At 41.8% G+C, this 16,446-nt stretch overlaps 1 long non-coding RNA gene across 1 annotated transcript; it reads right to left on the reverse strand.

The window, feature by feature from the left end:
- Positions 1 to 5,510: 5,510 nt before the first annotated feature.
- Positions 5,511 to 6,086, reverse strand: LOC133258332 (uncharacterized). Its single transcript, XR_009739961.1, has 2 exons — positions 5,776 to 6,086; positions 5,511 to 5,744 (listed from the first exon to the last, which is right to left on the reverse strand). It is a non-coding gene; the product is annotated as an uncharacterized LOC133258332 (long non-coding RNA).
- Between the last annotated feature and the right edge of the window lie 10,360 nt (positions 6,087 to 16,446).

The following is a 16,446-nucleotide window of genomic DNA, read 5'->3' on the forward strand; positions in this document are numbered from 1 at the left end:
CAGAGTCAGACACGACTGAAGTGACTTAGCACAGCATCTTAGATTGTCAAGGCAGTGGAATTTTCTTAAAGGCAAGTGCAGAAGTCTTTTAACTAAATTGTTAGTCTTTAGGATTTGTTCTTGAAAATACCAATTCAGTGACCATTCTTAAGGCATAGCACAACATATGGTTTCCAAACCCCTGTTTGTGATCTGTACGGGTACTAAAAATGCCCTTTCATTGTGGGCCATTACGGGAAGAAAATGAATTTTTATGATGCAAAAATGGTAGAATGGTATTATTGCTCTTTATATGACAAGTTTGCAGAAAATGGCAAATAATACTTTTAGTTTATATCCAGTTATAACAACAACTTATTATTTCCAAACATTAAATTACAGTCTAGTGAAATGAAATAGGCTACATGGTCACTTCTTCATGGAATCTTCTTCTAGTAGCAGTTTTTAAATGTGCATGTTCAGCTAATTGAAAACAGAGAAACAGTTTTATTTCTCAGAGATTTTTGGAGTAGCATCTTGAAAGGTTGTTGTTGAATCACGCGAATACACCAGGATTCTTGGCCCCCGGAGGAGAAGAATTCAATCCGGGGCCAGAGACGAGGCTTGATCGCTCAGAGCTTTTGTGTAATAAAGTTTTATTAAAGTATAAAGGAGATAGAGAAAGCTTCTGACATAGGCATCAGAAGGGGGCAGAAAGAGTACCCCCCTGCTAGTCTTTAGCTGGATGTTATATAGTCACTAGCAGTCTGTTAATGAAAGAAAGGAGTATCTTAAAATTCAGAATGGCACCAGGCCCCTCACCCATAAGATGCATTTTGGGATAAATGGTTTATCCTGGGCCATAAAATGATTAACTTGAATCTTGAAGAAGGGCAGACCACCATACAAATAGTTTCATTTACATAGATTAGGGGAACAATATCCATACTGGTTTGTCAAGTAGGTTCTGGGCCAAGAGGCGGAACCGACTTGGAGACAGAGTTTGGGGTAAAGGCATAGTACATTAGCATAGCTTAAGACAAACATTTCCATAAGAAAAAGGCATTGGTTATCTCTAGACTCGAGAATAGCTAACTTCAGGCGAAACCGGGTGTCATTATGGCAACACAATATTTTAAGAGAAACCTCCCTTTAAATTTGTATAGAGAAGGAAAAAATATTGCTAGTTTGTTTCCTCCTGCCGCTTAAGAGAGATAAAAATGTCTGACACTTGCAGGCTATTTCCTCTATTTGGAGACCCCTGGCCTTCCTGCCTGTTACCCTCTCATTCCCCATTTTCTTTTAGGAGAATTATGTTGCCTAGGGAAAGGGGGCGTCGTTCTCATTCCATAACTACTTCCGAGCTGACAAGGGGCGTTGTCCCTAAATTGGTGAGGCAACATATTCTCCTAATCCTCATATTGAGGATATCTGATCCAGGGGCCCCAAATAGTAGCTGGAGGAAGCTACAGTAGTAGCAGGAGTTTGAGCAACCATTTGTAACTTAGAAGCTTTTATGCGGCTAGAAACAAATCCAGTTATACAATTACAGATGCAGGGAGCAAACAGTAAAAACAAAACAACCAGAATTAAAATTAAAAGTCACATTATGTCCATAGTTAAAGTACAAAGTGTTGCACCAGTCCATTTTAGGGTTGGTAGATGTCATCAGATGAAGAAGAGGCATCGCATGTGATTGTTGTCGAAGGTATTCACAGACTTGGAGAAAGTCTTTTTCTTGAAATGGGGATGTCCACCATGGGAAGCCTTCCACTGACGAAGAGGGGAGCTCTCTGCAGACCCAGCAGTTAGACCGATTGTGGAATGCAGCATAGGAGTGAGCCCAGGACAGGAATATATTGTCTTGAGGATACAACAGCAGACTCAGGATATTTGGAGTCAGCAGAAATAAGCTCACATAGGTTATCAGGCCCATCCGCTGCCCTTTGCTTAACTCTAGAGCTTGGGTCAGGGCCACAAGCTCCGCTAACTGAGCACTGGTTCCCTGGGGGAGAGATTTTGCTTCTAAAACCTGTTCAGCAGTCACCACGGCGTAACCTGCTTTACGCTTTCCATCCTGAACAAAAGAACTGCCATCTGTAAATATTTCCATGTCAGGATTGTCTAATGGGATATCTTTTAGATCCTCCCGAGCTGCATAGTTTAAGGTTAGGAATTGAGAACAATCGTGATCAGGTGTTTCATTTTCCTTCTCAGGAAGGAAAGTGGCAGGATTTAAATTTCCACAAACTTTAAGCTTAGTTACTGGTCCTTCTAACAACAATGACTGATACTTAAGAAGCCTACTGTCTGTCATCCAAATATTAACCTTAGAATTTAAGATTCCACTCACATCATGAGAAGTCAGTACAGTAAGGTTTCGTCCATTAATTATTTTTAAAGCTTCAGGTGCTAATAAAGCCGTTGCCCCAATTACTCTTAGGCAGTGGGGCCACCCACGTGAAACTATATCTAATTCTCTGCTTAGATAAGCAATAGGTTGTTGGTGAGGCCCTCGGGGTTGTGTCAAAACTCCCAATGCCACACCTTTTCTTTCAGTGACAAACAAATTAAATTCTGACCCTGTGGGCAAGCTCAGAGCTGGAGCTTGCAGGAGAGCAGTCTGAAGAACCTTAAAAGCCTTTTGAGTTTCTGGAGACCAAACCAGTTTGTCAGTTTGGGCCTGCTGAGTTTCAGCTATAAGTTTATATAAAGGCCGGGCAAGTTCCCCATAACCCGGAATCCAAATTCGACAGTAACCTGTGATTCCCAAAAATCCTCTCAATTGTCTTAAAGTCATAGGTAGGGGGTGATTTAGTATAGGTTTAATTCTCTCAGGGCCTATGGCCCTAGTCCCTTCTGATATGATTAGGCCCAGATATCTAACCGATTGTTGACAAAGCTGAGCCTTTTCTCTTGATGCCTTGTAACCACAGCCTGCCAGAAAGTTTAAGAAATCTTCTGAGGCTCACGAACAAGCTTCCTCTGTCTCAGCACAGAGCAAAATATCATCTACATATTGTAACACCACTGCTTCAGAGCTATTAAAGTTTTGTAAATCTCGTGACAAACTTTGTCTGAATAAGTGAGGACTGTCACGAAATCCCTGGGGCAAAACTGTCCAGGTTAACTGAGAAGCTGGCTGAGTAGGGTCTTCAAAGGCAAATAGGAATTGACTTTCTTCCGCCAAAGGCACTGAATAGAAGGCATCCTTTAAATCAATTACTGAGAAATATTTGGCCCGTTCAGGAATTTCAGACAATAGAGTATAAGGATTAGGCACCACGGGGTGTAAAGGAACTACAGCCTCATTTATTATTCGTAAATCTTGAACTAGTCTCCATTTACCATTTGATTTCTTTATACCCAAAATAGGAGTGTTGCAAGGACTGTTACAGGGAATTAATAGTCCCTGTTCCTTTAAATTTTCGATGATGGGTTTTAACCCTTCTTTAACTTCAGGTTTCAATGGATACTGCTTCTTATGTGGAAATACGTGTGGGTCTTTGAGCTTAACAACTACAGGAATAGCATTTTGTGCTCGACCCACAGATTTTCCATCAGCCCATACTCTAGGATTTACATTTTGTTCAACTAAAGGGAGAGAAAGGGAGGGCTCCATATTCATGAAAACAGAGGCATGGACCTTGCTCAGTATATCCCTTCCCAAAAGGGGTGAGGGAGATTCTGGCACAATCAGAAACTCGTGTGAAAACAGCACAGAATCCCAGTTGCAAGATAAAGAATAACTGAAATAATACCTTTTGGCTCGTCGAGACAGTCCCATTACGGAAGCGGATCGGGAAGAAAGTGGGCCAGGGGCTTCAGTAAGCACAGAATAAGTTGCCCCAGTATCTAAAAGGAAATCGACGGATTGGCCCCCCACAACTATTAATACCCGGGGTTCCTCAGGTGTAATTAGGACGGGAGCTTGTGTGGGGACCCCCGGGCACCTTCAGTCCTGATTGTCTTGAGAGTCCGACCCGGGAGACCTACGCCTCTGGGGGCAGTCTCTCTTCCAGTGTGGTCCTTTGCAGACCGGACATGGAGCCGGGGGCGGCTTAGATGCCTGAGGGCAATCCCGCTTGAGGTGCCCCTCCTTTCCACAGCAGTAGCAAGCCCATCCCTTTTCACCTGGGCCCCTCTGGGCATTTTTCTCAGGCTGTTTAAGAACGTTTTTCATAGCCATGGCGAAGGCTTCCGCCTTTTCCTTTGTCTTTTTTTGCCTTTCTTTCTTTTCCTCATATTCCCTACCATAATAGACTGTCTGAGCCAGTTGTAACAGAGTATCTAAAGACTGATTTGGTCCATACGCCTGTTTTAATAGCTTACGGCGGATATCTGGAGCCGACTGAGTGAGAAATCTATCCTTTAAGATCACTTTTCCCTCTTCACTTTCGGGATCAATCTCAGTGAATCTGCGAAGGCCTTCTCTCAGTCTATCTAGGAATTTACCAGGAGCTTCTTTCTCTTCCTGTTCTATATCTGCCAATTTGCCATAGTTTAAAGGCTTAGAACGCGCCTGCCTAAGTCCTTCAAGAATACATCTAACAAAATGACTCTGATCCCATCTTCCTTTAGCTGTGTTGTAGTCCCAGTCTGGTTCTATAGTTGGGACCGCCTGATTCCCAGTGGGGAGGGCCGCTATCTCGTTCTCCCTCTTCCCTACTGATTCATTACCAAGCCACTCATCTCCATAAGCAACCGCTTTTCCCAAAACTCGAGTCTTTGACTCAGGAGTCAGCGTTTGTCCCAAGATATACATCACATCCTTCCAAGTGAGGTCATAAAGCAAAGTAACACCTTTAAAAGTTCTGATATATTTTTCTGGGTCCTCTAAATAGTCTCCCAGATCCTCCTTGATTCTTTGTATTTCTTGATAAGAAAAAGGCTTATTAACTCTCACGGACTGATTATTTCTCCCGGTGGGTGTTTCATAAAGAGGCAACAGCTTGTGTGGCTGTTCCTCAGTCTCTCTGGCTGCTCTGCGCATATGATCCCAGGGATAGATTGGAGAAACCTGTTTTTCCTCTTCTCTTTGTCTCCTGTCCTCCATCTCATCGCTTACTTCGATGGTCTGAGTTTCTACTGAAACCAGAGTAGTCTGAGGTCGTACTGAGACAGGAGTTGTTTGGACCTCCATGTGGGCAGTTTGAATCCCAGTTTGGAGTCCCAGGTACGGGGCAAAGGAAGAGGATAGGGAGGAGCTGAAGGTTTCACACCCAAATCTATACCCTTAGGACATAAGTCTGGCATATTTCGCAGAGAGAAAAAGGGCAACACATATGCTACTTCTACCCATTTCCCTTGTTGCTTACAGAACCGGTCTAATTGTAGAACAGTATTATACTTAAGAGACCCTCCAACTGGCCACCGTTCGCCGTCCTCCAATGGATACTGTGGCCATGCAGTATCACATAGGAAGACCAGGTGTGTCTTCTTTAAGCCCTGGGGATCAAATCTATCCCAGTTTTTCAGGATACAGTTCAAAGGAGTGAGGCTGGAATTGTTAGCTCCCATCTGTAAGAGAGAAAAAAAGCGACCAGCGCCATTTTTTCTACCGGAGGCGTCCCTCCCTGCTCTAGATGGGGGTGTAGACAGACGTTACACCAAAAGCTTTTCCTTCCTGGTCGGACTTAGTCTGTCCCTTACCGACGCAGGGGCCGTACTCGTCCCTCCCGGTTCTACCACCGAGACAGGGTGGGGATGTACCAGGGGTAGACTTGATAGCATCCCTACTTGACGTCCAGCTCTTCACCCTTAACCTTGCTTGCCTCTGATGTCACCCCCCTTAACCTTGCTTGCCTCTGATGTCACCCGGGGTGAATCAGAGTAACCTTCCGGAATGCCTCCCAAGCTAAAACCGCTGTAGGAAACATTCGTCACCTGAGTGCCTGTGCACGACTCTGAGTATTTCCTGACCACAATAAGACCGACGCGAACATAAAACTGAGATGTTCTTTCCAAGCATCACCACACCAGTATAACAGCCTCCTCTGATCCACTAAGAGCCGGCATTACCAAAGGAAAAAAAAAAACCCATCGCAGTCCCAATCTGAGTAACCTTTAACCTCAGAGATGTTCTGGGAGCTAGAGCTCCATCTAGCTTCCGAACTTTCAATTCCTAGCGAGGCTAGACACTTTCTTGACTACCAATCCAAGTTTGGGACCTAAGCCACAGTACACAGTAACAGTATAGATCACAAGTCCCTTGAAAGTCTATGATCCGATAGATTAGGTTAGTACTTCTAATTCCCAAGGAGTTATGAAATGCTCAAAGAGACCGAAAAGTTTGACCGAGAAAGGAGAGTTCGGTCCACACGCTTTGCCCATTTCTGGTCGGTTCCCGAAGGAGACATTGGGTGCCTCTTGGCATTGGCAGGTCGGTATAACGCCCCGACAGGTTTCTGCCATAAGCCATGTGAGATCACCGTGGAACCGCAGAGCAGGGCTCCTTACTTGTTTCACGCAGGGCATGCCATTCATTCACACAAGCACACGGTTGAGTTAGTAAAGCACAGCAGAAAACGTGTTCGCTAAGAGAACAAAGAACTAAAGCTCCAAGCATCCTTACCTTGTCCTGAAGGATCCCGGACGAGCCCCCAAGATGAAAGGTTGTTGTTGAATCACGCGAATACACCAGGATTCTTGGCCCCCGGAGGAGAAGAATTCAATCCGGGGCCAGAGACGAGGCTTGATCGCTCAGAGCTTTTGTGTAATAAAGTTTTATTAAAGTATAAAGGAGATAGAGAAAGCTTCTGACATAGGCATCAGAAGGGGGCAGAAAGAGTACCCCCTGCTAGTCTTTAGCTGGATGTTATATAGTCACTAGCAGTCTGTTAATGAAAGAAAGGAGTATCTTAAAATTCAGAATGGCACCAGGCCCCTCACCCATAAGATGCATTTTGGGATAAATGGTTTATCCTGGGCCATAAAATGATTAACTTGAATCTTGAAGAAGGGCAGACCACCATACAAATAGTTTCATTTACATAGATTAGGGGAACAATATCCATACTGGTTTGTCAAGTAGGTTCTGGGCCAAGAGGCGGAACCGACTTGGAGACAGAGTTTGGGGTAAAGGCATAGTACATTAGCATAGCTTAAGACAAACATTTCCATAAGAAAAAGGCATTGGTTATCTCTAGACTCGAGAATAGCTAACTTCAGGCGAAACCGGGTGTCATTATGGCAACACAATATTTTAAGAGAAACCTCCCTTTAAATTTGTATAGAGAAGGAAAAAATATTGCTAGTTTGTTTCCTCCTGCCGCTTAAGAGAGATAAAAATGTCTGACACTTGCAGGCTATTTCCTCTATTTGGAGACCCCTGGCCTTCCTGCCTGTTACCCTCTCAATCTGATGGTTTATAGTTTGTAATTCTGGCTGTATAACTATTGGGCTGATAGTTTCTTCATCGGGGTTGCTGACCTCTAAAGATGATTCAATAAGCAGGAAACCTAGAGCCATGAACTCCACTTTGGTAGACTCACCAGATAAAGATAAGCAAATAGCAAGTGAAAACAAAGTGAACAAAATTACTGAGACTGATTATGGCCAGTGTCCAACACCAAAATAACAAATCAAAAATGGAAATCATTAGAATAGTTGTTTGTTGTCATATACGCAACACCAAGCTGAGCAGAGAGGTTTTTTCAGTTCAACACCGTGTTTGACATTGACATATACATATCCTGTGGCTATTACCAGGCCCTCTCCAGCCACTGCTCCACACTGTCACCGCTTCTTGGCTTATCTATATCTGTCCCCCTTAAGACTCACTGTAAGTACTTGTCCGCTGCAAAACAACTCTTACTCGTCTGATCCGACAGTTCTACTACAAAAATTCCTATTTATTGCTTATACTAGTGTTTCCCAGATTTCACCCAGTTTTAGTATTACCACATTTAGAAATTTTGTTATGATATACCATTTGTTCTATTGTTTACATGAATGCTTGGATAGTTTCTTTAAATTCATTTACTTTTTTGCTAAAATAGATGTATTTAAAATTAACTTGATATCGGACTTACCTGGTGTTCCAGTGGTTAAGAATCCACCTGCCAAAGCAGGGGACATGGGTTTGATCCGTGGTCTGGGAAGATTCCACATGCCATGGGGTAACTAGACTCATATGCCACAACTGCTGAGCCCTCATGCCCTGGAGCCTGTGCTCTGCAACAAGAGAAGCCACCTCAATGAGATGTCTGTGTACCGCAACTAGAAGAGTAGCCCCCACTTGCCGCAACTAGAGAAAAGCCTCTGTGCAGCAACAAAGACCCAGCATGCTGCTAAGTCACTTCAGTCGTGTCCGCCTCTGTGCGACCCCATAGACGGCAGCCCACCAGGCTTCCTCGTCCCTGGGATTCTCCAGGCAAGAACACTGGAGTGGGTTGCCATTTCCTTCTCCAATGCATCAAAGTGCCAAATAAATAAATAAGGTCTATTAATAATTTTTAAAAAATTTTAAAGTTAACTTGGTATTGATGCTCTAAGTGGAAAACCAGCATTTGTCAAACAAGAGAAGGTACAGATTTAATACACATTAAAATAAATATATAGCTATTTAAGTAAAAATAGTTTACCCATGTAGCACTTTAAATGGTCTTGCTTATTACCAGTTGTCTTACAATAGTGTTCAGGACAAATTCTGTAATGTCATATGGCTTGGATTCTCAAAGCATGGGCCCTAGACAAGCAGCATTAGAAACTTGTTAAAAATGCAAATCTTGGGTCTATTATAGCATACTGAATCAGAAACTCCAGGGGCAGAGCCCAGCAATTGTGTTAACAAGTCCTCAGATGATTCTGATACATGCAAGAGTTTGAGAACCACTGGGTTATGAAATAGATTTTGTTGGGGAAATTCATATCTGAGGGTCAGCAGGAAACAGCACTGGTTCCCTGTTACTCCCATCATCTCCAAGAGAGCTGATGGGCCAGGTGCTGCTGGATACACAGTGGTCCGTGGCTCGTAGAGGGACCTTGCCCCAGTTTTTCTCTTTCTTGAAAGGCAAGCAGGAGAGCAAACATATCAGTGGGGAGACAAGACCATTTGGGTTTGGGTGCCACTGTTTCCAGGCGTGGTCTGGGAAAAGCGGCTGCCCAGTATGTATAGGAAGTTGCATCCACTTCTCCCAGGTAGAAGGAACCTTCATTCCCATGGAGAGCTAAGGAGCTCAGGCATGGCCTCGTCCTCGGAGAATCCCAGCTGCCTCACTGCTGGACGTTCTCAGGCAGCCCCGAGCTGCTTTCAGGCATTCGTGCCCAGAGGCATGTTCTGCACACTTTGGGAAACACCAGCCTCTATCAATTTATATCAATTTCTCTGTGTATTACACTCAAACGGTTAAGAAGCTCTTCTATTGGTATTTAATTTCCAAAACTTGCTGCATTTGGCCTCCAAACTCCTTCCTGTTTTCCTTTGTCTTCTCATGGCATGAGGTGGGTGTTGTGTAGATTCCCAGAAAGTATTTAGAGTCATAAAATTTTAGAACTGAGAAGGAATTAAGAGATTATTTAATCAAGCCCCTCATTTTCAAATGAGAAAACTGAGCCACAGAGAAGTTAAATGACTTGCTCAAGTTCACATGTTTAGTTAGTGGCTGACAGGGTGAAAACCCATGCCTGATTATCAATGAGGCATTCTGACAACATTCAACAACAATCAATAAATATGGTCTCTGTATCAGAGCAGACATGCGTGGTACATCCCCTGCACATTACACCCTTACCAACATAGAAGCATATTATGTGTGAGGTTTCTTTAAATTTACTACAGTGCTCCCTCCTCTAGAAGTATTTACTAAATGTTTATATTGCCTATGGAGGAAAGTTATTTATCAGTAACTTATAAAGAGGACTAACTTGACCAGCTGAGATGATTTTTCTTCTGAATTACATCCTTATATGTATAGCTTTCTTGGGCTCAGCTTATTCCATTTGGAACTATGCCCAGCACAATTTACATCTATGAACTGCTAACCATTTAGGCAAATTAAGTGTCCAAAAAATCAAACACAAATTGTATCTTGGTGATTTATGCCTTCATAAAGCAAAACACATAGAGTGTGCCGAGTACAGGCCAGATTTATAGCTCCACTGGTTAGAGAAAATGAACAGACATCTTCTAGAGAACGTGTCAGGGATTGCGCATGTGTGTTTAATTCTTGACCATGGGGATTTTCCCCCAATGATGTTTATTTTATAGCTCATCTTCAATGCTAATATGCAATGTAGGCCAGGAATGGGAAAAGATATATAAGAATTCTTGATGGAAATTTAGAAACTAGTTAATTTCCACCAGAACTCAAAAACAACCCTGGATCTTCCATTCTAACCTAACACCATCAGGTTGTGCTGTCTTCTTATTAGTATAAGCTAAGCAATTTCACTTAAATATGAGAAGACAGAAAGTGAGGAAAAAAAACAAGAATGCCAAGAATAAACCAAAGAGGCTAAGATATGACTCACCTTGCTACTAAACCATTTCTAGGACCTCACAATCTTTACAGATAGTGTCCAACTGAGAGTGCAGGAACAAGCATATGTGCATTGAAGTCAGAGAAACAGATCTGACTATTATTGACTGTGAGCACCTGTTTCCTTATCTGTAAGTGAGGATTAACACTATCTACTTCAAAGAAGTGTTATTTGAGTTAATGAGATAGTGGTTGTGTGGTAGGCATGCTCTAAGATAGTTCCCAGTGATTCTCACCTCCTGGGATTCAAGTGCTCCTCTTGGGTATGGACTGAACTAGTGACTCCCTTCTAGTATGCGGAATGTGGTGACAGAGATGCTATCACCTCCAAGAGTCATTTACAGGCAAAGACTCTGACTTCTGTCTTGCTTGCCCTACTTGGTCACTTTAATGGTAGCTAGCTTTCATGTTCAGAGAAGGCAATGGCACCCCACTCCAGTACTCTTGCCTGGAAAATCCCATGGATGGAGAAGCCTGGTAGGCTGCAGTCCATGGGGTCGCTAAGAGTCAGACACGACTGAGCGACTTCACTTTGACTTTTCACTTTCATGCATTGGAGAAGGAAATGGCAACCCACTCCAGTGTTCTTGCCTGGAGAATCCCAGGGACGGGGGAGCCTGGTGGGCTGCCATCTATGGGGTCGCACAGGGTCGGACATGACTGAAGCAACTTAGCAGCAGCAGCAGCAGCTTTCATGTTGTGAGCTGCCTTACAAGAGACTCAGTGCCAACAACCACCTAGGAACTAAGGTCTTTGGACCAACAGTCTGGGATGAACTAATTTTTGCCAACAACTACACGCGTGAACTTGGGTGTCCATCTTCTCAGTTGAGCCTTAAGGTTCAACTGAGAATATCTTGATTTTAGCCTTACAAAAGGTACTAAGTGACACCAAGATTTCTGACCTACCAAAACCATGAGACAATATTTGTTACTTTAAGATGTTAAATTTTGGAGTATTTTATTATACAGCAATAGATAGCTACTGCAGGTTGTAAAGTGTTCAGCACAGTACTTGGCACACAGTTCATCCTCCATAGAGTATGACTATTGTTGTTATTAATGGTTTTGTGCACACAAGGATCACATACTGACAATGTAATCACTCTGTAGGCTTCCAAATAAAGAAGGTTTGGAACCACAAAGAGGCTTTGCCAATTTATGGACAATGTTGTAGCCTAAAATAATGAACATTACTCCTAGAAGAGCAGAGTTTCGGAAAGCAAGGTATAAGATAAGGTACAAGGCATAGGGTAGATGTTTAGAGTCAAGAGTTTAGAGTCACTGTCTTGCAATATGTCCCAGTCCTGAGGTACTCAAGTAAATTTGTTCTATCTTAGATGTAGAAGGCAGACATTTTAATTTCAAGTAGCTACAAAAGTCAGTCTTGTAGAACCTGCTTAATTAAAACCTGACATTCAGACCCTACAGTATGCTTTCTGTTGGAGAAAAGCCACACTATAATTGAGTACTGGACAAACAAAGATATTTCAGTCCAAGGTCAAGTTGTTTATTTTTGTTATCAAAGTCAAATGAAATTTGCCCTGAAAGAATAGCCAGAGATGTGGAAACAGATTTGTTTATATACAAGGATGTTCATTGCAGCATTACTTACAAACATGAAAAAAAAAAAAAGAGAGAGACAGCCTAAATGTCCAACACTAGGAGACTAGCTAGGTGATTTGTAGTGTGTCTGTACATTAGAATTCTGTGAGGCTGTTGTTGTTGTCCAGTCACTAAGTTCTGTCCAACTCTTTGTGACCCCATGAATTGCAGCACACCAGGCTTCCCTGTCCTTCACTATCTCTTGGAGTTTGCTCATACTCATGTCCATTGACTCAGTGATGCCATCCAACCATCTCTTTCTCCTCCTGCCCTCAGTCTTTCCCAGCATCAGGGTCTTTCCAGTGAATCAGCTCTTTGCATCAGGTAGCCAAAGTATTGGAGTTTCAGTCAGCTCCAGCATCAGTCCTTCCAGTGAATACTAAAGGTTGATTTCCTTTAAAATTGCCTGATTTGATCTCCTTGCTCTCCAAGGGACTCTCAAGAGTCTTCTCCAACACCACAATTCAAAAGTATCTATTATTTGGTGCTCAGTCTTCCTTATGGTCCAACTCTCACATCAGTACATGACTACTGAAAAAAACATAGCCTTGACTATACAGATCTTTGTTGGCAAAGTGATGTCTCTGCTTTTGAATATGTTGTCTAGATTTGTCATAGCTTTCCTTCCAAGGAACAAGTGTCTTTTAATTTTATGGCTGCAGTTTCTGTTCACAGTGATTTTGGAGCCCAAGAAAATAAAATCTGTCACTGTTTCCACTTTTTCCCCATCTATTTGCAATGAAATGATGGAACTGGATGCCATAATATCAGTTTTCTTAATGTTGAATTTTGAACCAGCTTTTTCATCCTCCTCTTTCACCCTGAGGCTGTTAAAGTATGTTTTATAGGACTATTTACCTAGGGAAATGCTCATTAGGTATTAAGTGAAAAATGGATGTAAAACAATCTGAATGGTATGACCCAAGTTTTGAAGAAAAAAATCATAATTGTGTGCATATGTATGTGTGAATAAGAGTTTTCTTACCCTTTTCTCTTCCCAACCTTCCTGCCCCTCCCAACACACAGTTTATTTCTGTTTCCTGCCTAAATAAATCTTGTTGCACTTGCTGCTATTGTTGTAAGAAAACAGGGAAGTATAGAGAAGAACAAAGGAAGAGGGAAGGAGTTTGCAAAGAGTAATTTAATTTACGTAGTGTAGGAAGAGTGAAGCAAAAAGATGGATAGCTGTGAAGTGGACTAAAGGTAGATATGGAGCTGTTGAAACTATGCTTCTTTAAAAAAATTTTTTTTAAATTTTATATTGGGGTATAGCAAATTAACAAACAATGTTGTGATAGTTTCAGGTGGACAGCAAAGTACTCAGCCATACATATATATGTATCCATTTCCCCCCAAACCCCCTACCATTCAGGCTGCCACATAACATTGAGCAGAGTTCCATGTGCTATACAGTAGGTCTTTGTTGGTTATCCATTTTAATTGCAGCAGTGTGTACATGTCCATCCTGAACTCCCCAACTATCCCTTCCTCTGTTCTTAATTGCAAACCCCTGATGGATGGAACCACTGTGTTACAGTTTCACAGGGACGACACAAGAACAGAGAAGACTGGGCGTATATATCCCTTTATTAGCCTCTAGGGCTGCCCAAGACCCCCTCCACACCCCAGTGCTATTTCCCTACCTCTACCCCACAGGGCATCTAAATTAAAGGCAAGAGGATATTTGGTTCTTTGTGTTTTGTGGGTTTTTTTGTTTGTTTGTTTTTGGCCTCACCACATGCCCAGGATCAATCCCATACCTACGCCCCCTGCATTGGGAGCATGGAGTCTTAACAGCTGGACTACCAGGGAAGTCCCCAAGAGGATGTGTATTGGGCCCTAGTGCCAAATGGTTATTCTTCAATATATTATTCTTGAAGAAACAAAGAATTTAAAGCAGTTGCTGTGGACCGTGACTTAATCTTGAATTTGTTTTTCCATTTTCTGAAATTATTTGGTACAATAAGACTATGGATGCCCCCTACATGTGCCCAGGGCAGAGCACCAGAGCAGCTAAGCTCTAAGCCTCATGAAGAATTTCTCTTCTTCTCTTTGTCATGTTCTTCCTGTGCTTTTCTTTGCTTGTGGTGGTAAAGAATCTGCCTGCAATCCAGGAGAAGCAGGAGACACAGGTTCAATCCCTGCATGGGGAAGATCCCCGGGAGGAGGGCTTGGCAACCCACTCCACTATTTTTGCCTAGAGAATCCCACGGACAGAGGAGCCTGGTAGGCTGCAGTCCATGGGGTCACAAAGCATCAGACACAACTGAAGCAACTAAACACAAGCACATATTTACTTACCAGTCAATTGATAAACTCTAGCAATGCATCTCAACTGAGCAGCAGTACCAATGACTCAGAATCAGTCTGGTTACATCTGGGGATCTTGACCAAACAAAAGATTCTGATTCAGTAGGTCTGGGGTGGGGCCTAAGATTCTGCAGTGCTATGAGCTTCTAGGTGATGCCACTGTGGCTGATCAATGGCTGACACCTAAAGCGTCAGGTATAAGGACTGAGATTAGGCTGTGTGCACAGAGGAAATGGACCCTGGACTGAGGAAGCTTCCCATCTGCTTTTAGTATAGATGTTGGACTAAAGGTTTCCATGAGATTGTACCTAGGTCATCAGGTTTAAAGATTCTAAATGAGGGTATAGCTTTTAAAAATAGTGATGCTGAGAAAATTGTAATACTGCATAAAGTGTTTTTGCCAGCCCTCCATATTCCTTTCAGGAACTGAGGGCTGCAGTGGAAATTGGATGATTCCATGATCCAGTGGTTACCACCAGCTGGTAGAATCATAGATGCTTTAAATTTTCTTCTTTATGCTTCTTTTTTTTCTCTAATAAACATATATTACTTCTTTTTTGTGAATGTCAAGTTGAAATGTTTTTTTTTTAACTTTTTAGTTTATATTATAGTTGATTAATAATGTCGTATTAGCTTCAAGTGTACAACAAAATGATTCAGTTATACATATACATGTATCTATTCTTTTCAAATTCCTTTTCCAATTTTGTTGTTACAGAATATTGAACAGAGTTCCCTGTGCTATAAAGTAGGTCCTTGTTGACTATTCATTTAAAATATAGCAGAGTGAATATGTATTACTTCTTAATTGAAAAAAATCAAGATAAAATTTCTTAACTAGTTTCTTATTGTATAATCTCAGGTTTTTATTGACAAAATGCAGATGATTTTGTTTCTTAGGAAATATCGTGTTCTTTGGGGTTTTTAAAATGATCTTTGATTTCTGGGAGCAGCTAGTGATTGGCTAAAAAATCAGGACAACAAATAGAATCGTACTGGTTCTGCTTGAGAAAGAAAAGACACAAGAGGAGTTTTTCAGCATTATCAGAGTTAAGTCCATGGAGGACAGAGCCTGTTTATTTTTTTGCCCATTGAGGAAAGAAGGAAAGATCAGTTTGTATTTTAGCGAAAGGATTGAGATTAGCATTGGAAAATCATTTCCCATTGGCAAATGTTCTTAAATTGAGAAGTGGGATATCAAGGGAGATTTGTAATCTCTACCCTCACAGACCTTTAAAAAAAATCTATAGTGTGAATTATCAAATTTGTAGATGCTGTGTGGAATATATAAAATCCCCAAGTGATATATCCTTCTCACTTATATTTAGGCCACTTCTATTTGCCAAAAATTAGTGTGAAGTCAGAGGGTGCAAATTAATGCTGGTAATCACAAAAGAAAAATGTAGGTAGAATCCCGACTGCTATAAATAGCTTAAATAATGCAATCCAAAAGCAAATATAAGTGATTTTTGGTTAACCACAGTTTGGGATTACGCACACCACTACTCTATTAGTACAGGTAATTGAAAATTGACTCTGTAATCAATCCCTATTTCTTTTAATTCAGGTGAATTCCTCACCAGGTTCAGGGGAATACATTCTACGGCCTCACGAAGCCCATTGTGTCCTGGAGGTCCCATGGTTATGATTTTGAAAGGTGACAGGTTATTGATGCAGCAAAATTATTCAAGGCAAAGAAGTTAAGTTTTCCCCTTAGATACCAGCATACTTCTATTAAAATTTAAATAAACTTTTAATCTTATTGAATTAGTATGAAATCTGTATATAAGTTGCTTTGGTCTTTCTGGGGTCTTAGACTGAAAAAGTAATACCATCTTCCTCTTTTCCTAGGAATCTATATCTCCATGTTTATGACATGCTGATACCATCCTAATGGTGGGCTGTGGTGTATTATATCATGACACTGACTCATCATCTTTTCCATCTCATCACAGACCTGATCTTCCTGATCCCATCTCAGTGGCAAGTGCCACCATCAACCTACCATCAGGGATGACACTTGAGAGCCATCTTTTTCTGCCCATTACCCCCCATATGCCTGCATGCATGTG

The sequence above is a fragment of the Bos javanicus genome, chromosome 2, assembly GCF_032452875.1.
Source record: "Bos javanicus breed banteng chromosome 2, ARS-OSU_banteng_1.0, whole genome shotgun sequence".
Lineage (NCBI taxonomy): Eukaryota > Metazoa > Chordata > Mammalia > Artiodactyla > Bovidae > Bos > Bos javanicus.